This window comes from Schistocerca cancellata, chromosome 1, assembly GCF_023864275.1.
Source record: "Schistocerca cancellata isolate TAMUIC-IGC-003103 chromosome 1, iqSchCanc2.1, whole genome shotgun sequence".
Taxonomy (NCBI): Eukaryota; Metazoa; Arthropoda; class Insecta; order Orthoptera; family Acrididae; genus Schistocerca; species Schistocerca cancellata.
Window position 1 is genome coordinate 1,144,245,729 of NC_064626.1, and position 24,358 is coordinate 1,144,270,086.

At 44.8% G+C, this 24,358-nt stretch overlaps 1 protein-coding gene across 1 annotated transcript in view; it reads right to left on the bottom strand.

The window, feature by feature from the left end:
- The window catches only part of LOC126135429 (uncharacterized), a 186,417-nt gene that overhangs the window by 74,992 nt on the left and 87,067 nt on the right, over nucleotides 1-24,358 (bottom strand). The window lies entirely within an intron of this gene.

A 24,358-nucleotide genomic window follows, 5' to 3' on the forward strand; every position in this document is an offset into this window, starting at 1 on the left:
GGATGAATCCAGGTTCTTTTTACAGCATCATGATGGTCGCATCCGTGTTCGGCGACATCGCGGTGAACGCACATTGGAAGCGTGCTTTCGTCATTGCCATACTGGCGTATCACCTGCCGTGATGGTATGGGGTGCCATTGGTTACACGTCTCGGTCACCTCTTGTTCGCATTGACGGCACATTGAACAGTGGACGTTACATTTCAGATGTGTTACGACTCCTGGGTCTATCCTTCATTCGATCCCTGCGAATCCCTACATTTCAGCAGGAAAATGCACGACCGCATGTTGCAGGTTCTGTACGAGCCTTTCTGGATAGAGAAAATGTTCGACTGCTGCCCTGGCCAGCACATTCTCCAGATCTCTCACCAATTGGAAACGTCTGGTCAATGGTGGCCGAGCAACTGGCTCGTCACAATACGCCAGTCACTACTCTTGATGAACTGTGGTATCGTGTTGAAGCTGCATGGGCAGCTGTACCTGTACACGTCATCCAAGCTCTGTTTGTCTCAATGCCCAGGCGTATGAAGGCCGTTATTACGGCCAGAGTTGGTTGTTCTGGGTACTGATTTCTCAGGATCTATGCACCCAAACTGCGTGAAAATGTAATCACATGTCAGTTCTAGTATAAAATATTTGTCCAATGAATACTAGTTTATCATCTGCATTTCTTCTTGGTGCAGCAATTCTAATGGCCAGTAGGGTATATACGGCGTATCACTTCGCGAGGTGCGAGTCAGTTGCATGATGCAAAGGCTACTTTGTCCATGCTGTCCTCTGATAACACATTCTTTTTTTTGGTGATGCATCATGCCATGATCTTTCTGATTCAAAACACAATTAAAATCACCACCTATTATGAGTTGAATAGGGTTTTTCCACAATAAATATATAAGTAGAACGAAAAACCAGTCCAAGTTGCAAATTTTTACTTTTTATTCATTCGATGGCTGGTTTCGAGCCTAGACCCATTTTCAAATCGTCATAAGAATGTCGAAAATGGCATTTCCGAAGATGTCAAAAATGTCTAAGAAACAGATAACTATATAATATGCTGTAAGTAAAGATTGAACTTGCGACCTCGCTCTCCAATGGTTCCTTGTAATAACTATATAAGTTCTTTAAGAAAACGTGGCCCTATCGGCTCTTGAACAGCTCTCTGAAGAGCCGTACAAGTTGATAAGTCACGTCAAAGACCTAGCTTCCTTCCAGATTCCTATCTTTCTATTTCGGCTGCTGGAATTCCTTCACTTATTAAACTAGCGGTTCCTACACTTGTTTCGTGTGACACATTTATATTCTCAACATACCCTGAGCTCTTCAAATCCGGTATCACCACTTCTTTCTGCAGGGCGATATCCGTCACAGACTCATACAAGAATTATCTGAGTGTCGCCACTTCCCGTTCTGGTACAAACTTATTTATGTTTATCGTAGCAGTTGAATAATACTGTCACCGCACTATCATTTTTACAGCTATTTTCAAATTGAATATTTTAGTTACTTGCAGGTTATCTCGAAAACTACACACTCACGGAAATTTTCACAAAATACAGGGCGTACATAAAGTCCCGGAACACTTTCCATTATTTATTGCACAAGAACATTTGGAAAAGTGTGGTAAGGTCTTATGGGACCAAACAGCTGAGGTCATCGGTCCCTAAGCCTACACACTACTTAATCTAACTTATCTTAATTTACGCTATGGACAACACACACACACCCGTGCCCGAAGGAGGACTCGAAACTCCGACGGGGGCAGCCGCACGGACTGTGACAAGGCGCCTGAGACCGCACGGTTTTCCCTCACGCCTGCACAAGAACTAAACATTGTACAGATGTCATACATATTGGATTTTGAAGAGAAACACTGAAAGTTCTTTTTTTTATAAACATTCGATATGCGAACCATGGGTGACCGGGTATACGTCAATACGGTAATCTACTTTTTGCCTCACCCGTCCCAGCATGGCATCGTTGTCTGTGACATTCGCTTCCCGCATTCTCTCCCAGAGCTCTGCTACATCACGTGATAGAGGCGGCACATACACCAGATCTTTAATGTGTCCCCACAGAAAAAGTCACACGGAGTGAGATCTGCTGATTGGGGAGGCCATTTCATGAAACAGCTGTCCCCTTCTGTAGCACGGTCGATCCATCGATGCGGCAGCTTCGTGTTCAGGTACCCATGAACTTCACGAACAGCTTTTGTCGCAGGACTTTCCACACTGTCATTGGAGCCATTTCGAGTTCACGGAATGCACGACGCACCGGTTTCTTTTGACTCCTTATGAACGTTTCTCGTAAGCGCTCCACATTCACTTCACTCAGACTGGGACGTCCACTTGTCTTTTCCGGGCACAAGCTACCCGTCGTAATGAATTTGTTGTGCCAGTGGTAAATGGCCTTCCTTGTTGGTGGCTTCTTACCGTACTTGGTTCTAAACATCCGTTGAACAGCTGTAGCACACTTGTTTTTGCCTAACTCCAACACACAGAAAGCTCGCTCCGCACCTGAACTCGCCATGTTTGCAACTAGCGCTGACCATCGGCAAATTACCGAACTACGCCGTGGCGATATACATAGAAAAAAAAACTTTCAGGTTTTCTCTTCAAAATGGCATATATATTCTGGTAATGCGCGCTGCGGCATTTGAATCCCCGCCTGACGTCATGGACGTCGAAGACCCTTAGAGGTCTCTGCACCATCGCGCTGTAAGCTGTGGCGGCGCGCGCCTCCTGTCCCGCTTTTAGTGTGAGGGCGCCACAGTGGAACACGTGGTTCCAGCGGCCAATAGCGGCGCCCCTGATAGAGTAGTTAAGCGCCTACCTCTCGCTCAGCCAGCAAGTCTAATCGTTGCGTAAGTCTTGACATATCGCCTCGATAATAGACAGCGTGTTTACCGGTCTTTGTTTTCATTACTAGTGGACGTCTATGATTCGTTTGGTTGTCTCTCTGTCATTCCGTTGCTTCTTTCGTGTTGTCGTAAGGTCTCTCTCCATCGTCCGTCGTTGTTTCGTGTCCGTCCTTTCCGTTCGTTTGTTTGTTCGCGGGCCGCTCTCCGTTTGGTCCCGCCGCGCTTTCTCGGCGCGGTCGTGGTTACAACATGTATGATATTTGTACAATGTTTGGTTCTTTGGCAATAAATAATTTTAAAGTGGTTCATGGTTCATATGGCTCTGAGCACTATGGGACTTAACATCTGTGGTCATCAGTCCCCTAGAACTTAGAACTACTTAAACCTAACTAACCTAAGGACATCACATACATCCATGCCCGAGGCAGGATTCGAACCTGCGACCGTAGCGGTCTCGCGGTTCCAGACTGCAGCGCCTAGAACCGCACGGCCACGTCGGCCGGCTATGTAAGGATAATTGATCATTTTATATCACACGATTTGATATCAAATGTACAGTTCGGTTTTAGAAGTCGTTTAACAATTGAAAATGCTATATTCTCTTTTCTCTGTGAGGTGCTGGATGGGTTAAACAAAAGGTTTCGAACGCTTGGCATATTTTTTTGATTTAACTAAGGCATTTGATTGTGTTGATCACAAAATATTGCTCCAGAAGTTGGACCATTACGGAATATGGGGAGTAGTTCACAGTTGGTTCACCTCTTACTTTAGCAACAGGCAGCAAAAGGTCATTATTCACAGTGTTGATAACGGCTGTGACGTGGGGTCTGAGTGGGGTACCGTCAAGTGGGGGGTGCCCCAGGGATCAGTGTTGGGGCCAGTCCTGTTCCTTATTTATATAAATGATATGCCCTCTAGTATTACGGGTAACTCTAAAATATTTCTGTTTGCTGATGACACTAGCTTGGTAGAAAAGGATGTTTTGTGCAACATTGGCTCGGTTTCAAATAGTGCAGTACATGACCTCAGTTCATGGCTTGTAGAAAATAAACTAACGCTAAATCACAGTAACTCAGTTTTTACCGTTTCTAACACACAATTCAACAAAACCTGACGTTTTAATTTCACAGAATGGGCATATGATTAGTGAAACTGAACAGTTCAAATTTCTAGTCGTTCAGATAGATAGTATGCTGTCGTGGAAAGCCCACGTTCAGGATCTTGTTCAGAGACTTAATACTGCCATTTTTACTATACGAACGGTATCAGAAGTGAGTGATCGTTCGACACGAAAATTAGTCTACTTTGCTTATTTTCATTCGCTATTGTCGTATGGTATTATATTTTGGGGTAACTCTTCCCATTCTAAAATGATATTTTTGGTTCAGAAACGGGCGGTTCGGGGAATAAGTGGTGTGAGTTCACGAACCTCTTGTCGACCTCTCATCACGAGTCTGGGTAGCTTGACGTTGGCCTCTCAATACGTATATTCCTTATTGTCGTTTTTTGTTAACAATATTATTTATTCCCAAGAATAAGCAGCTTTCACTCGGTTAGTACATGGCAGAAATCAAACCTGCATTTGGATCGGACTTCCTTAACTCTTGTGCAAAAAGGTGTGCAGTATACTTCTGGATCCATTTTCAATATGCTGCCACTCGAATTCAAAAATGTTAGCAGTAATCCACGCACTTTCAAATCGAAACTGAAGAGTTTCCTCATGGGTCACCCCTTCTATTCTGTCAAGGGGTTCCTTGAAAAATTAAGCGAATTTTTATTGTATTGCTGATAGCGTTTACTTAAACTTATGGACTTACTTTGTTAAGGTTCATGAACATTTATTTTTATATGTTATTACGTTTATGTTGTAATTTCATGTACTGACACGTTCCATGACGTTGGAGATTTGCTCCTCAATTTGTTCCTACGGAACTTGACGAGTAAATAAAATAAATAAAAGTTATGTTCAGTTGCCACTCCCTGCACCAAGCGTCGGTGCTCTGCATGACTTCCTGCGTTTCGCCACAATTCTGTAGCGTCACGGCTTCTCTCCTGTGCACAACAGCATCATCCGCGAAGAGCGTGGAACTTCCGACGTTGTCTGTGAGGTCACTTATATATACACAGTGTCTCTCCTAAGAGTCGTCAGGAGTGGTTAGCACACTGGACTCTCATTCGGGAGGACGACGGTTCAATCCCGTCTCCGACCATCCTGATTTAGGTTTTCCGTGATTTCCCTAAATCACTTCAGGCAAATGCCGGGATGGTTGCTTTGAAAGGGCACGGCCGATTTCCTTCCCCATTCTAATGACCTCGTTGTCGACGGGACGTTAAACACTAACCACCACCTCCTCCTAAGAGTCGTCAGGCACTTTTCCTCTGGTGTTTCGGCAGATATTTGCAATTTAGTTTTTACTTTGTGTACCTGGAGCCATCCCAAACAAATACTCCTCTTCGCGTCTCTCATGCGACTTCCAGTGTCGACGGAAATCGGCTGTTTGTTTCCCGTTACAAACAAAATGATTTTTAAAGGGCGAATTTTACGTGCCCATTCGATAGAGCGGTCCCAAATTAACCTAGTGCGATATTCGTGCTACGGATATGTATTAACAGGTACGGTGAAACACGAAGAATAACTGGTACTCCAGCAGCGATAGCACTGCTCTGCCCACACTGACTGCTACCGCCATGCAGCAGCGCTACTCAGTAGCTTCTAGAATACTGCTTGTTCTTCGAGTTTTACTGTCCCTGTTAATACACCTCCGTAGCACGAATATCGCACTCGATTAATTTGGGACCTCTCTATCGAATGGGCACGTAAAATTCCGCTTTTAAGAAATCATTTTGTTTGTAACGAGAAACAAACCGACGATTTTCATGCACACATGGACTTCACATGAAAGACGTGATAATTGTTATTTATTTGGGCTGACTGCAACAACAGATTTAAGAAACAAAACTGCAAATATCTGCGGAAACATCAGAGAAAATGCGACTGAGACTCTCAGGAGAGCCCCCCCCCCCCCCCCTATAGTCTTGTAACACTCCCCTAGGGCACGCCCGAAGTTTAACGTCTGAGGACTTCTCTCTTTTCAGCATGGCATGCTTTTATTCTGTTTGCTAGAAACTCTTGAATCCAGTTCACACAGTTGGTCTGATATTCCATACGTTCGTACTTTGTTCACCAGGTGGCAGTGCGAAATTGTGTCGAATGGCTTCTGGAAGTCAAGGAACACGACATCTATCTGGGCGCCTGCGTCTCGTGAACGAACAGAGCGGCTGAGTTTCGTACGATCTTTTTCGTTTTTGGAATCTATGTTGGTTACTACAGAGAGATTTTCGGCCTCCAGAAATGTCATAATACGCGAGCACAAAACGTGCCCCAAAATTCTACCGCTGACAGACGTCACGTATATAGGCGTATAGTTTAGCGCGCATGTTCGACGATCCCTCTTGAAAACGGAATTTCTTTCTACAATCACAGCAACACTTCGCACCTCCATCGACTTACAATACACTGCCACTAAAAGAGGGACTAGTTCTTCCGCATACTCGGTGCAGAATCGTACTGGTAGTACGTCAGATCCAGCGCCTTCCGTCTGTTGAGCGATTTCAGTTGCTTACCTGTCCCATGGTCACTTATTTGGTGGTTCGATGAACCCTCTGCTAAGCACTTCAGTGTGATTTGCAGATTATCCACGTAGATATAGATTTCGATGGCAGCCTTTTGTTGTTTGTGAGACGATTTAAAGGAGCACTACAATGGAATCTTACTCTGTGAAACAGTTATGGAAAAAGACATTCAGTATTTCGGCCTTTTGTGGGTAGTTCTCCGTTTCAACGCCATTCCAGTGACAGAGTGTCTGAACGGATGGCTCGCCGTCCCAGTAACTGTCGATTGGCTCATGGTGTCTTTTTTTTCCTTTTGCAAATCCCTAGCGCGGGCAGGAGGATCAAACTTTGTCCTCGTTTCTAACGGCGGAAATTGTCTGTTGCCAAGGAGGGGGACATCAAAGCGGTTTACTACGTTTCTACCGTCAACCAGCTGGGTCGGTTTATTAGCTGTCAAAACATCACTAACAGCTTCTGGCGTTGAGTTAAATTACCTTTTTAACACAAAAACCCGACTCGGACGAGTCTGTCAAAAGTGGCCCGATTAATTGCAGATATGATAGATAGATTCCTGATGAGAATAAACTACTAGGACCGTACATCCACTTACGAGTATGTGCGACGGAATATTCGTCTTTATATTCATATGAACAGAGTGGAGAGCATCAAAAAATTGCAGTTTATGGCCTCGAGACCATCGTTCACTTGAAACAGACTTAACTTCTCCATACTTACTTCGTTAATTAAATATTTTCAACTTAAATTGGTCCATTCAACACAAGAACGATTTTATAGACAACATCAGCTCTCCAACTGGTATCCTGGCTGATCGACTCATCTCTCTATGCAAACTAGACTTCAGTACTCCACCTTCATCATCGGACTCTCAACATCTTCATAACTACAGTACTTAACGTCCGTTATCCAGTGGCACATTTTGCACGGAGACGGTTTTCAATTTTGAAAGAGGGGTCGGGAGTCTTTTCGGACGCCAATAGAGATGATGCAGTGCAGTGATGGAATTCCGGTTAAAATGCAGAAATTGGTTGGTTGATTTGGCTCTAGTGGCTCTGAGCACTATGGGACTTAACATCTATGGTCATCAGTCCCCTAGAACTTAGAACTACTTAAACCTAACTAACCTAAGGACAGCACACAACACCCAGCCATCACGAGGCAGAGAAAATCCCTGACCCCGCCGGGAATCGAACCCGGGAACCCGGGCGTGGGAAGCGAGAACGCTACCGCACGACTACGAGATGTGGGCAGGTTGATTAGGGGGAGGGGATCAAGCAGGATGGTCATTGGTCACATTGGATTATGGAAGGATGGAGAAGGAAGTCGGCCGTGCTCTTTGAAAGGAACCATCCCGTCATTTGGCTCAGGCTATTTATGGAAAACGTAAATCAGGATGGCCGGAAGCGGGTTCGAACCAGCGTACTCCCGAATGCGACTCCAGTGTGCTAACCGCTGCGCCACCTCGTTCAGTAGCAGTAATTCCGTTGAACAAAATAGTAACGAACAAAAGTCACGTAAACCGTGAACGACCATAAACCAACATGGACAGACAGCACTCAGAAAAACAGCAAGCCAACTACGTGAATACCGCGAGTAGAGCGCAGCAGTGAACAGCTCTTCAGTTCAACGCATCTGAGGCGGAGATGATGCCACGAGCAGCAGAGAACAGTGGAAGTAGACGAGGGAACAAACTGTAGTGAAACACGTAACTGTCATCGTAATGAACATTTCTGTACTTTGTGCATTACGCGGACATGAGGGTCATTCTTTAGATATTGTTAGAATACAGTAATTCACATCGCTCTAACTTTGTGTCTAATTCCTTTACACTATTATATAACACATAACTTGTTGTTATGTAATAATTCGTGAACAAGAAAATCGTTTACGTAGTCGAAGTAAACAACTTTTCTATTTTTAAAAGCGTTAAAAATAGTTTATTTAAAGAAGGACACGTAAGGAAGGTTCTTCCTTGTTAATAATCTAAGTGTGGTGTCACCGCCAGACACCACACTTCCTAGGTGGTAGCTTTTAAATCGGCCGCGGTCCGCTAGTATACGACGGACCCGCGTGTCGCCACTGTCAGTAATTGCAGACCGAGCGCCACCACACGGCAGGTCTAGAGAGACGTAATAGCACTCGCCCCAGTTGTATAGCCGACTTAGCGAGCAATGGTTCACTGACAACTACGCTCTCATTTGCCGAGACGATAATTAGCATAGCCTTCAGCTACATTTGCTACGACCTAGCAAGGCGCCGTATTCAATTGATATTGAGATTCTATTATGTATCATCAAAAGCGATGTTCTACAAATGTGGATTAAAGTTAAGTATTCCAGAAGCTACGTACTTTTCTTTATAGCATTCATTACGTATCCTGTTTCAGACCTCACGCCAGCCTGCGTGAGTTTAAGCGCGTGCCTTTCGGCGTCCTCTCATTGTGTCTAGCCTGTCTTGTCTAGACACAACACTAAGCACTTGCATTACTTGACAAAATTTGTTAAGTGTCATTCAACGAATCGAAGCCAGGAAGACTTTTTATAATACAAAATAAAGTCGTCTCTTTGCAGACGAAAAATAGCTTACGTTTTGAGAACTCTTTTCAACCACACTAATTTTGGTCCGTCGTCCCAATTTAAATTCTCATGTTCTCCTGTTTTCCACCCATTATCCAGAGAATATGAACCTAAACACTTATTTAGCCCTTAATGGTTTGCGTCAAATTACGGTGAGGGTGAAACACCTCTTATACATAACGTGGTTGCAAGCGGACACGATGTCGCGATTTCTTTTGATTGTCCTCATTAAGTATGGCTTGTGATACCCGACATTGAAGGTTTTTACAAGAAAGAAAATAAACTCAAGTTTTAATCATCCTGGAGTTGACCCTGAGCAAAGTGTACTCACCGTTTAATGCTGATAGTTGCAAGGGCACAATCACAGTTCAACAAAAAAGTTATTCGTGATTTAAATAATGAAAACAGCACCAGTTGCTTATTTTTTACTGCCTAGCACAACACGTTCCGAGAATTTATTCTCATTTTCAAATGCATTTATGGATTCCTTTACATCAATATGTTTGGTGATATTTGCATGTGTGCTTTTCTCCTCTCTTTTTCAAGTTAGACTGCAGTCAGAGAATCGAACAAAATGCGGTTTTTTTAATGCTAATGTTAGAAATGGTATTTTTGTTCGTTTACTTACGGGTATTGTGCCTTCCCCTTTATACACAATATCACACACACGCAAATAATCACTTGACTGTTTGTTTACAAAACATGCTACAAAGATATTATGACACTATGGCATCACAAAGAGTTTGTATACAGTCATAGTTGTTACAATGTTTTGAATTACATCGATTACATGTTTCTTTGTAATGAGTAAATTTATATAATTATGAAAAATGTCACAGTTACATATGCAGGAGAAACATTAGGTACTACACGCATCACTTTATCACGGAAGACACCTGTCTCAGAGACACAACATTCCTGGTTTCCATACATTAATCAACTGTAAATAACAACTCCAATGTTACCACTAATTATATATTTGACTTGCAAGTACTTCGCTATTAGCTAACTTACAATATTACAGTGAACAGAGGACCAACTGAGAACAGTTAACAAGCCCCCAAGTTAAAGGCTCCACATGTTAAATAATGTAGTTAATCGAGCCTAAATATGCGGTGCAATCACATTAACGTGACCACCGTCTATGTTCGATATCAAGGTGAAATAGCCCTCATAGAAGCCAAGTTGAAACTTCCCCTTTGAATGTACATAAAGATTGTGCTGGTAAACTTCTACATTATTTGACACAGAAACAGCTGAGTAAAACTGAACGTACTCAGACAGTTTTCTCTTTACTTATTCTAATCATTATTAAACTGACACACAATATTTTAGCGCAACGCAATCTGACTTTCAATAATCCCTACAAAAGAATAGCCCTGACTAACAATACCCTTCATGAATCACTTACTTCAGAAAAATCTTTGTTACTCGAACTACTGCAATACAACGAGCGCCAATACTGGCACCTAAATAAAAGATTCTAACTACTGAAGGCACTAACTACTGATAGGTATATAGTTAGCAAATGAAAGATATATATTGTTCTGACGGACACACGTCCAGATCATATTAACATCTCAAAACTCGGGCATCTCTCTCCCCACATCCACCACTGCTGGCGGCTCACCTCCAACTGCCCAACGCTACGGGCTGTTCACATCCATCTGCCCAACACTACACCAGCGAATAATCCAACAATGAGTCCAATCAGCCACAGACTGCACACAGCGCAGTCAGCGATTTTAATACAGAGCGCTACGTGGCGTCCCCGACGTAAAAACCTAAACAGCCTACTTACAAAGTGGCACCACCAGCAGCCGAATGTATATAAAGTGTGTGGAGGGGAACGCGGAAACCAGTGAAGTCGTTGTCGTAATGGGGAAACGCAACGATTTTTATGACGTCCAATAGGTCATGATCATGGATCAAGTACACCGTGCATGGCAAAATGGCGCTGTCCAAAACCGGCGCCGAGGCATCAGATGTGCACCAAGGGCCATAGATGCAGGTGTGAACGACGGCTGCAGAGACGTGTAAGGGAGAATAACCGTGTAACTGTTGAGAAACACCGTCCAGCGGAGCGAAGGAGCTACCAACAGTGTCTCCTCGAATACCGTTCAGCGAATGCTGCCGCTTATGGGCCTCCGCAACAGGCTCCTGGTTCAAGCGCCCATGCTGGCTGCTGGAAATGAAAATGAGCGTTTGGCGTCATTGGCCGGGAGGCCCCTTACGGGGCAGGTCCGGCCGCCTTGGTGCAGGTCTTATTACATTCGACGCCACAATGAGCGACCTGCACGCCGGATGGGGATGAAATGATGATGAAGACAACACAACACCCAGTCCCTGAGCGGAGAAAATCCCCGACCCAGCCAGGAATCGAACCCGGGCCCCTTACGACGGCAGTTCGTCACGTTGACCATTCAGCTATCGGGGCGGACGGTGAGAGAATTGGAGAACACGATGCTCAGGACGATAGTCGAACACGCTCAGGGTCGAAATAGGTCAGGACAGCACAGCAGAGGCGACGTGCCGTCTTGCGTTGTCTTCCTAGTGCCAAGAGGCCCACTTCAAGATACTTTGTGTGGTATTACGATCGTGTACGGCCGAGTGATCAATATTTGTGTCCTGTCGGGCGCTAGTTGCGTGGGACCACTGTGATCTGCATCTACATCTGTACTCCGGAAGCCGTCCTATGGTGTGTACCAAAGACTACTTCGTGATGCTGACACTCTTCTGTTCCTGTCCCGAATCGTTTGCGGGAAGAACGATTATAATATTGGTGAGCCTCTGGGTGAGCTCAGATCTCTCTAATTTTACATTAATGGTTTTTTTTTGCTGGGAATATGTGGGTGGAAACAGCATATCGTTTGACTCTTTCAGAAACAGTCTTTTAGAACTCGATCACGAAGTGATGTATAGCGAATATGTGTGGACCGAATGTTTTGTTAGCTACCACTTTCGTGGTGAATTACACTTCCTGAGGGTTCTTTCAACGAATCTCAGTCTAGCAGTCGCCTAACTTACGATTTGTTCTTTGTCGTAATTTCACTTGAAATCGCATGCTACCAGCTATTTAATGGGTATTACCCTGTGATTGATTGTCCTGCAATCATACAACGATACTGTATCTTTCTGCCTCTTTATGGGCAGTACATTATATTTGTTTATGTTAAGGGTATCTTGGAGGAGTACTTCTAAATCAAATGGGTCTACGAACTACGGGACTTTACATCTGAGATAATCAGTCCCCTAGACTTAGAACTAAGTAAACCTAACTAACCTAATGACATCACACAAACTCGTGCCCGAGGCAGGATTAGAACCTGCGACCGTAGCAGCCGCGTGGTTCTGGACTGAAGCACCTAGAACCGCTCGGCCACAGCGGCCGGCGGAGTACTTCTGTGAAGCTTCGAAGGTAGGACAAGACGTAGTGCTGGAAATGAAGTTCTGAGGGCGGGTCGTGAGGCGTGCTTCACTTAGTGACTACCGAAACGGAAGGTGACAAAGAGATGGCCGAAATACTAAATTAGGTCTTTCAAAACCGTTTTACCCCGAAAGATCGTTGCACGAACGTCGAAATGGCAGGTATTGAGACAACCGATCGCGGAATAAAACAATAATTACGAGGGTTGGAACTTACATACGAGGTGCATTCAAGTTGTAAGGCCTCCGATTTTTTTCTCCGGACTGGAAAGAGATAGAAACATGCGCATTGTTTTAAAATAAGGCCACGTTCATTGTCAATACGTCCCAGAGATGGCAGCACCATACGGCAGATGGAATTTTACCGCCAGCGGCGAGAATGAGAACTGTTTTAAATACTTAAAATGGCGACGTTTTCCTTACTTGAACAGCGTGCAATCATTCGTTTTCTGAATTTGCGTGGTGTGCAACCAATTGAAATTCATCAACAGTTGAAGGAGACATGTGGTGATGGAGTTATGGATGTGTCGAAAGTGCGTTCGTGGGTGCGACAGATTAATGAAGGCAGAACATCGTGTGACAACAAACCGAAACAACCTCAGGCGCGCACAAGCCGGTCTGATGACATGATCGAGAAAGTGGAGAGAATTGTTTTGGAGGATCGCCGAATGACTGTTGAACAGATCGCCTCCAGAGTTGGCATTTCTGTGGGTTCTGTGCACACAATCCTGCATGACGACCTGAAAATGAGAAAAGTGTCATCCAGGTGGGTGCCACGAATGCTGACGGACGACCACATGGCTGCCCGTGTGGCATGTTGCCAAGCAATGTTGACGCGCAATTACAGCATGAATGGGACTTTATTTTCGTCGGTTGTGACAATGGATGAGACGTGGATGCCATTTTTCAATCCAGAAACAAAGCACCAGTCAGCTCAATGGAAGTGCACAGATTCACCGCCTACCAAAAAAATTTCGGGTAACCGCCAGTGCTGAAAAAATGATGGTGTCCATGTTCTGGGACAGCGAGGGCGTAATCCTTACCCATTGCGTTCCAAAGGGCACTACGGTAACAGGTGCATCCTACGAAAATGTTTTGAAGAACAAATTCCTTCCTGCACTGCAACAAAAACGTCCGGGAAGGGCTACGCACCCGCACATCGAGCTAACGTTACGCAACAGTTTCTTCGTGATAAAAACTTTGAAGTGATTCCTCATGCTAGCTACTCACCTGACCTGGCTCCTAGTGACTTTTGGCTATTTCCAACAATGAAAGACACTCTCCGTGGCCGCACATTCACCAGCCGTGCTGCTATTCCCTCAGCGATTTTCCAGTGGTCAAAACAGACTCCTAAAGAAGCCTTCGTCGCTGCCATGGAATCATGGCGTCAGCGTTGTGAAAAATGTGTACGTCTGCGGGGTGATTACGTCGAGAAGTAACGCCAGTTTCATCGATTTCGGGTGAGTAGTTGATTAGAAAAAAAAATCGGAGGCCTTAGAACTTGAATGCACCTCGTAGTGAAAACTATTTATTCACTACCGATACAAAAGAGTTTTACATGTTTGCACCAGTTACTGTCCTTCAAAGTAGTCACCAGCGTTGTGTAGAACCCGTTGCCAGCGATGTGGAAGGCGTAGTATATCGTTAGCAGAGCCTGTTCTGTTGATGGTGCGAATGGAGCGGTATACTGCCTGTCGAATCTCTGTAACAGTTCTGAAGCGAATGCCACGAAGTGGTTTCTGCATCTTGGGAATCAAATCAAAGTCACAAGGACTTTAGTCCGGGGAGTATGGTGGGTCGTACAGTACATCCCAGTCCAATCGACGGAACAGAGCAGCCACAGCTTGCGCTGTATGCGCCCGAGCATTTTCGTGCAAAATGATGGGTGGGCTGCGTAGAAAGTGTCGCCACTTCTTTCGCAAAGCTGGTCGCAGGCGATTCTCCAAAAACGAACGGTAATACTGTGCACTGACGGTCTGCCGTGGAGGAACTTAATGCCTTAGGATAACACCGTCAGAGTTTTACACGAGAATCACCATAACTTTCAACATACTGGGGCTCTGACGCACTTTCGTCTTTCGCGGCGACCCATAATGACGCCATTCGTTGGACTGGCTTTTCAGTTTTGGTTTCGTGGCATTCTCTTCAGAAGTGTTCCAGAGATTTGACAGGCTGTAGACCGCTCCATTCGCACCATCAACAGAACAGGCTCTGCTAACGATATACTACGCCTTTCACATCGCTGACAACGGGTTCTACACAACGCTGGTGACTATTCTGAAGGACCGTAACAGACGCAAACATGTAACTCTTTTGTATCGGTTGTGAATAAATAGTTGTCACTATTTAAGTTCCAACCCCCTATAATCGCTTAGTAGTGGAAAGCCGTCTGCACCAGATGAGGGGCTTATAAGATTCTACAGAGATTACGCGAAAGAACCTGCTCCCCTTCTAGCAGCAGTTTACTGTAGATCGCTGGAGCAACGAAGGGTACTTAGCAACTGGAAAAAAGCGCAGGTCAATCCCGTTTTTAAGAGGTGTCATAGGACATATGCACACGATTATAGACCTATATCGCTGACGTCACTCTGTTTTAGAATTATGGAATACGTTTTATGCTGAAGAATTATGACGTTCTTGGAGAAAGAAAATCTCCTATATAAAAAACAACTTGTAGTCCGCAAACAGAGATCCGGCGAAACTCAGCTCGCTCTGTTCCTCCATGAGAGGTCATCAGTCCCCTAGAACTTAGAACTACTTAAACCTAACTAACCTAAGGACATCACACACATCCATGCCCGAGGCAGAATTCGAACCTGAGACCGTAGCGGTCGCGCGGTTCCAGACTGTAGCGCCTAGAACCGCTCGGTCACTCTGGCCGGCGCGAAATTTATGTTGGCGGCAGTAGGATCGTTGTGCAGTCAGCTTCAAATGCCAGTTCTCTAAATTTTCTCAATAGTGTTGCTCGAAAAGAGCGTCGGCTTCCCTCCAGCCATTCCCATTCGAGTTCCCCAAGCATCTCCGCAACACTTACGTGTTGTTCAAACCTACCGGTAATTAATGTAGCAGCCCACTTCAGAATTGCTTCGGTGTGTTTCTTGCATCCGACCTGGTGCGCACGCCAAAATTTCTAACTGTGATGAAGAATAGGTCGTAGTAGTGTACAAATGAACCACACTTCCCGAAAATTCTCCCAATAAACGGAACTCTGCCATTCGCCTTGCCTAGCACAGTTGTCACATGCTGGTTCCATTTCACATCGCTTTGCAACGTTACGCTCAGATACTTAAACGACGTGACTGTGATGATACTAGTACTGTATCCGAACATCACGGATCTGTTTTTTCCGACTCATCTGCATTAAACATTTTTATACATTTGCAGCTAGCTGACATTCATCATACCAACTAGAAATTTTGTCTGTGTCATCCTGTACGCTCCTACAATCACTCAACGACGATACGTCCCGTACACCACTGCATCATTGACAGACAGCTGCACATTGGCGCCCACCCTTTCTGCCAGATCATTTATGTACACTGGCGTCAAAAATTAAAGCAAAAAACCATTATTCACTGTCAACATACGTCCGTACAGTCGTGTTCTGCGCGGAAGGTGGCATTCCGGTCAACGGACAACCGCGCCAATGATGACGTGAGGGCACCTATGAAACGAGGCAGTGTTTGCCGGGTAATCCCAAATCCACAGTCGCTGTGTACGCAGTCACAGACGGTGCAGAGTGGCGCAGAGAATACGCATACCAGACTCTCTGCGGTAGAGGGCCATAGAAAGAAAGGAAGCAGAACAGTCACAAACTGATGTGGCCCGGCGGTGGCTTAATGTGAATCGTTCTGTTGTTTCTCGGATGTTGCGACAGTTTATACAGACCGGAACTGTATCCCGAAGACCAGGGGAGAACCAACGACGTGTGACGTCAGAAAGAGAGGGCCGTTATTTGGCTCTAAGGGCACGACGGTGCGGCCTTAGTATTGCGCAGCAACTGTCATATGAGCTCGCAGCATCCACTGGACGTGTTGTGTCGGAGCAAACGATGTACAGAAGGCTTTGGCAGAGTGGCCTTTATTGTCGGAGACCTGCTGTACGTGTGCCTCTGACGCGTCTTCACAGAAGGGAACGTCTAGAGCGGAGCCGTCAGCATACCACCTGGGCGGTCGCACAGTCGGCCAGCGTTGTTTTTGTTGTGGATTGGCAAGACAGCCAACCCACTATAAGGAAGCCGAAAGGCACGCGTTTAAGCTCACGCAGGCTGGCGTGAGGTCTGGAACAGGACAAGGAATTGAGACTAGCAAAAAACGTACGTAGCTTCTGGAATACTTAACTTTAATCCATAATTGGTGAACATCGCTCTTGACGGTACATGTTTTACAGCATTAGTAGTAACTGGTAATGGCGCCTTGCTAGGTCGTAGCAAATGACGTAGCTGAAGGCTATGCTAACTATCGTCTCGGCAAATGAGCGCGTAATTTGTCAGTGAACCATCGCTAGCAAAGTCGGCTGTACAACTGGGGCGAGTGCTAGGAAGTCTCTGTAGACCTGCCGTGTGGCGGCGCTCGGTCTGCAATCACTGATAGTGGCGACACGCGGGTCCGACGTATACTAACGGACCGCGGCCGATTTAAAGGCTACCACCTAGCAAGTGTGGTGTCTGGCGATGACACCACAGTTTTCACAGATGAGTCCCGAGTTAGTCTGGAGAGTGATTCTCGATGGATTCGCATCTGGAGGGAACGTGGAATAAGATTTCGGGACCCAATCATTGTGGGAAGATACCTAGGTCGAGGAGGCTCCCTACTGGTGTGGGCAGGGATTATGTTGACCACTCGAACCCTCTTCATGAAATTATACGGTTGAATCGGCAAGGTTTAACTGGTGTCAGGTAGCGTGACGAGGTCTTGGGATCTCATGCGCGATTGTTGCGAGGGGCTGTGGGCCCAGACGTCGTACTGATGGACGATAATGCTCGACCTTATAGAGCACGGGCTGTTGATGTTTCCTTGGAAACGGAAGGTATTGCACGCATACAGTGGCGTGCTCGCTCTCCCGATTTGAATCGCATAGAGCATGTATGAAAGCACTAGGGGGACGGCTTGCATCACGTCAGCATCCACCAAGACCGCGAGCAGCTCAGCAGGAAGAATGGGAATTATTGCTGTGGTGTCACCGCCAGACACCACACTTGCTAGGTGGTAGCCTTTAAATCGGCCGCGGTCCGTTAGTATACGTCGGACCCGCGTGTCGCCACTATCAGTGATTGCAGACCGAGCGCCGCCACACGGCAGGTCTACAGAGACTTCCTAGCACTCGCCCCAGATGTACAGCCGACTTTGCTAGCGATGGTTCACTGACAAATTACGCTCTCATTTGCCGAGACGATAGTTAGCATAGCCTTCAGCTACGTCATTTGCTACGACCTAGCAAGGCGCCATTACCAGTTACTATTGATGCTGTAAAACATGTACCGTCTAGAGCGATGTTCACCAATTATGAATTAAAGTTAAGTATTCCAGTAGTTACGTACTTTCTTTGCTACTATAAATTCCTTGTCCTGTTCCAGACCTCACGCCAGCCTGCATGAGCTTAAACGCGTGCCTTTCGGCTTCCTCCTAGTGGATTGGCTGTCTTGCCAGTCCACAACAATTGCCTCAACATGAGACTGATGACATCATTCACAGCATGCCCCGTCGTTGTCAGGCCTATACTGATGCCAGAGGAGGTCACACGCCGTACTGAGCACACTAACCAGTAGTCAGAATGAGTGTGCAAATCCGTTAAGTTGGAAAGAAAACTTTGAACTTTCTACCGTTACGCATGTTAAATTTGTTTATGTTCTGTATTTTTTTACACTGTTTCTACTTTGCTATAACGTGTTTATACTATTTTGTGGCAAAATAAACACAACCTTGCAAAATTTCCGTTTATTGCTTTAAATTCTGGACACCAGTGTATGCAGAGAATAACCGCGGTCCTATCACGCTTCTCTGGGGCACTCCGGACGACACGCTCGTCTCTGACGTACACTCGCCGTCGAAATCTGTCCCGGTCGGGTCCCGAGCGCAGCTGCTGTGTCACCGCGACGCCGCCAGGCCTGTCCGCTAATCTGGACACCGGACCAGCCGCCGGCTGATTCTCCAGCGAGCCGGAGGCCCTCCCCCAAAAACGAGAGGGGTAGGGGGAGGGTGGGAGTGGGGATGGGGGTCGGGTATAGAGGCTGCGTGGCGGCCGCAATCAGCTTAGCCGTGCACCAACCGCCGCCCCCGCCTAATTACCGTACCGGTGCCATTATCCGCGGCCTACCGCACGCTACAGACGGCCGCGGGCTTCTGTGATCCCAGCCGTGGTGGCCACTGTGTCTGGGAGGGACGTCCCCTCTGAATCACCAATACCTGCTCACCCAGTACCGCCGCGCGCTCCGTCCAAACGCACAGTCCAGGCTGATACTGCGGCAGTACATAAAAAGAGCACTCTTTAAACGCATTCGGCAGAACCTTATTTCGCCGCGTAGGATAGTTACACTGCCTACAAATTAGATGAGCCCACTGATGCAACAGGTAGTTGCCAGTTTTTGTAAAGATGGTTATCGACCCCTATTCAGTAGTCTGGGAATTCTGACATTGCCCTCACAGTATATATTTTCTTTAATGTCGTTTGTTGTTAGCAATATTAGCCTATTCCCAAGAGTTAGCAGCTTTCGCTCAGTTAATACTAGGCAGAAATCCAATCTGCATGTGCAATGCACTTTCTTGAATCTTGCGCAGAAAGGAGTGCAGTATTCTGCTGCATCCATTTTCAATAAGCTACCACAAGAACTCAAAAATCTTAGCAGTAGCCCAAACTCTTTTAAGTCTAAACTGAAGAGTTTCCTCATGACTCACTCCTTCTATTCTGTCGAGGAGCTCCTGGAAGAGCTAAAAAATTAAGCAAATTCCAGTGTTACATTGTTGATTTTCTTTATTTAAACTTACGACTTTCACCTGAATATGTTTTTTTATATTTCATTTTATCTTTTTTTAATATCGTGTTATAATTTCATGTATTGACTCGTTCCATGGCCATGGAGATTTCTCCTTAATTTGGTCCCACGGAACAATAAATAAATAAATAATAACTTTACTGTCAAGGAAGAATTCTTGAAATTAATTCCTTTGAAAGGCCATACAAGAGGAGAAGATATATTTTTGCCATGGAGCAATTCCATCGGGGAAAATACCTATCCACAAACTTGTGAGCATTACCACAGATGGAGCCCCAGCCTTGAGAGGTTCTCAAAGTGGTTTTATTGTTCTGTGCCAAAGAGATGAAAGTTTTCCACCGTTTTTAACTTATCACTGTATTTTACACCAGCAGTCTCTGTGTGGAAAGTTTTTAAATTTGAATGAAACTATGAATACTGTTGTAAAGATAGTCAACAAAATTAGATCTCGTTCTCTTCAAAGAAGACTTTTCAAAGATTTGGCAAATGAACTAGAACTACAGTATGGAGATTTACTGCTCCACTCTGAAGTGCGTTGGCTCAGCAAGGGAAAAGTGCTGCAACGTTTCCACAAGCTTTTACCGGCTATCAAACTGTTTTTGCAAGAACAAGATGAGAATAGTCTGTCAGCGTGTATTGAAGATCCTCTCTGGCTTATGAATTTTGCTTTCTTAATTGACCTAACAGAAAAGCTTCATGATCTGAATTAGAAATTTCTAGGAAATGACAAAGATATTGCTGATATGATGTCTGAAGTAAATTATTTTAAAGAAAAATTGTTTTTGTGGGAGTGCTGCCTTAAGAGGTGTGAATTAAGACATTTTCCAACTCTGAAGACACAAATGGAAGAAAGTGAGATACCTTACAATAGTGAATGTCATCCAATAATGATCTCCAATTTGGGGATGATTTCAGTGATCAGTTTTCAGACTTCAAAAAGATTTCAGTGGTAACCCAGTTTGTATCTTCCCCTTGGGCTAACGTTGAACTATTGAATGTGTCTTCTTCCATTGCAAAAGTTTTGACATAGATAGGTCAGCTCCTGAACTTGAAATAATATCATTAAAATGATTTGCTCCTCAAAAGTGTTGCAGAATCCCAAACCTGTTGACTTCTAATTCCTCAGGAGAAATACCCTATCTTAGTTAATATTGCTCTTAGAATAAAGACCTTGTTTGCTTCGCCCTAGCCGTCCGCTGTGGCCGAGCGGTTCTAGGCACTTCAGTCCAAAACCGCGCTGCTGCTACGGTCGCAGGTTCGAATCTTGCCTCGGGCATGGATGTGTGTCATGTCCTTAGGTTAGCTAGGTTTAAGTAGTTCTAAGTCTAGGGGACTGATGACCTCAGATGTAAAGTCCCATAGTGCTTAGAGCCATTTGAACCATTTGAGCTTCTACCTACCTGTGTGAATCACTGTTTTCAGATGTGAACTTTATTAAAAATAAACACAGAACAAGGTTGACTGATGAACATCTGGACTCGTGTATTCGACTAAGTGTAACAAGTTATATACCAAATATGAAGGACATTGTTGACAAAACAGCTACTCAGGTTTCACATTAAATGTAAAATAATTGTTGTGTTATTAATGTAAAAATAAACTTGAGAATATTATGAAATAAAATTATTACGTTTCGAATAACTAGTGAAGATTTAAAACTTTTATTTTAAATAGTTGTTTTACAGTACCGGTATCCAAAAATTAAAAATGTAGCAATTGAATTTTTAAAAGTAGATCACTTTGATATGTTGGTACAGAATAGTAGATCATTGTGGTGTCACCGCCAGACACCACACTTGCTAGGTGGTAGCTTAAATCGGCCGCGGTCCATTAGTACATGTCGGACCCGCGTGTCGCCACTGTCAGTACTTGCAGACCTAGCGCCACCACATGGCAGGTCTAGAGAGGCGGACTAGCACTCGCCCCAGTTGTACGACGACTTTGCTAGCGACTACACTGACGAAGCCTTACTCTCATTAGCCGAGCAGATAGTTAGAATAGCCTTCAGCTAAGTCCATGGCTACGACCTAGCAAGGCGCCATTAGCCTTACAGTGATTGTAATTAACCGTATCTGGAGATAGACTCATTTGTATCGTCAAGAACGATGTACCACAAGGATGAATTAAAGTTAAGTATTCAAGGAGCTGCATACTTTTCTTATAGCATTAATTAGGTATCCTGTTCCAGAATTCACGCCAGCCGGCGTGTGTGTACGCGTGCCTTTCGGCTACCTCAGAGTGGCGTGGCTGTTTTGCTACGCCACAACAATCATCAAGGCTTTATGGTTGCCTACCCCTGGTCTACGTCAACAGCTACGTCACAACTCTGCAATTCACACGTAAATGCCCGGTAGACGGTTCAAACGACCAATTTCAGACCGGAATCAATGTTTCACACTGTAGCGGAGTCTCTGCTGATATGAAACTTCCTGGCAGGTTAAAACTGGGACTCGAACCTGGGACCTTTGCCTTTCGCGGGCAAGTGCTCTATCGACTGTGCTACCCAAGCACGATTCACGAGCCGTCCTCACAGCTTTACTTCCGCCAGTACGTCATCTCCTACCTTTCACATCTCCTGCGAATCTTGCAAGATTAGCACTCCTGCAAGAAAGGATATTGCGAAGAGCACCTGCGATAGAGCACTTGCCTGCAAACGGCAAAGATTGTTCATTGCAAAATCACACTTAAATTGTCTGTGCGTGCTTTACACGTACCTTCGCCGCTTACAAGAGCCCGAAAACTATTTTTGCGTTCAGCCAGAAAGCGATGGAGGACATATTGATCGTAAATTGCTGTCTGCAAGTCCACATTCCACTTTGTTCTCACTGAAATAAAATGTTCCTACTTGCTATTTACTCGGCAGCTCGGCAGAATCAGGAACTATGACTATAAGCAGAAGTATCCCTAATAATAACAATAATAATAATAACAATAATAATATCCCCCGTCAGAAACAGTTCTCTTAACGGTTCAGAGGCGACCTCCAAGGGAACTTCAGAGTAAAATGATCTATCGTCCTGACTTATAACCACCAAAAGTTGACAGTTCACGTTCAAAGTAGAAAACAATCTGGCCACTTGCCAAGCGGTTTTGTCAACATTATGGCCAGCACACAAGCAGCTACTTCCATGAAATCTAAGCGATCCAAAACGGTATACAGTCCTCACTAGTTCACTTTCCATTTTTACTGTCGGGGTGTGTGTGTGTGTGTGTGTGTGTGTGTGTGTGTGAAATCCTAAGGGACCAAACTGCTGAGGTCATCGGTCCCTAGACTTACACACTACTTAAACCATGGAGGTAAGAATAAGGGGAGATGGCGCTACGTATCCCAGCCGTACTACGTTTTGAAGCCATGGGGGAGGGGGGGGGGGGGGTTGCTGCCATGACACTCTGACCAAAACATTGCCAGTGTGCTATAGCGCTGCGTGTATTACAGTCGCTCATTGCACCATATACGCATGTAACGTCATCAGATTGGTTGTTTCAAAGTTTTTGTTTAAAATAAAATCTCGTAAAGGCGAAATTCCGCGTTTCTTCTGATTAATAATAGTTTTTAATGTAATATTACGAATAGCTAGTCTTCAATGTAAACGATACAATTTTGTTAATTCAGTAATAAACGTGTATCACAAACTAAATAATAGTAACTGAAAACTAAGTCAGCTATACCCTCCCTCCAAAGCCCCATAAATACATTTTGTTTGTAATACGTACTGGAACATTTCAGTTACGTTACACTACTGGGAAACACTGTTCATTACCACCAATATTTACTGAAATACGGTACATAGAATGGCAAATCTACATAGTGTCCTGTATAGGCCTATACTTTACGCCAGTTAATGTAGTGTTAGCTTTTAATTTGGTACATGATGAAGACAAAGTGAGTTACTGAACACTTCGATTATCGACGATACGTACGTATTATACTGAAACGTGAACTTAAAAACTAAGAATTTAATTCTTTGAATTAACAAACCTTTTGCAAATGGTTTGGGTGTGTAGGGAAAACTGATGGTACAGCATTTTCACGCAGCCTTACTGTTGAAAGTGAAGTTCGGTCTATGTCCTCTTCTCGAAAATGCTGAGAACATACAGAGCTCCATTTAGACGCACGACAATTCTTGCTCCTCACGGCATTCTCCCACAGAGCTTTCCGGCTTTCATTTTAAGGAAATCTAAAATCATACAGGTGAAAAATACGCTATAGTACAAGTACAGATGTAGCACACGTTCGTTCACAATGAAATTGTAAAATCACACTTAACGAGACAACTTACACATGAAATGTTATTCCCTTCGATTTCGCATCACAATCAGAACGATTCGTACATCCGAACACCACACAAGTCACCATAATAGCGCAAAATCCTTCCAAAAGCGAGCGACAAGCCTATGCACACAAGCTGACAGCAGCAATGTTTTGGTCGGATTGAGATGGCTACCCTCGGCTTCACATAGCTTCGCAGCTGTGACGTCACGGCGTCTCCCTCTATTCTTACCTCCATGACTTAAACTAACTTATGCTAAGAACCTCCGGCGGGAGCGGTCGCGCAATCTGTGACATGGCGCCCTAAACCACGCGACCCACTCTCACTGAAAATGCATTCAAGTCTGCCCAGCTCTGACGTCATCTGAGGCACAGTACATGCAGACTTTAAAGTGTTAATGTACCTAAGCATACACTGACAAAGTGTGGAAAAGTTATTTTAATTTTTAATTTCACTCTTAGATTATGGTGCAATCTGTTATATGCTACTCACAGGTTCGTTACGATGACGTGGGACTGGTAGTAGTGAACTGGGGTAAGCCCCGGCACACTCGCTCACGCCTGGACCTCATCGGGCCGTATTAATTATTTGAATATATATATATAAAA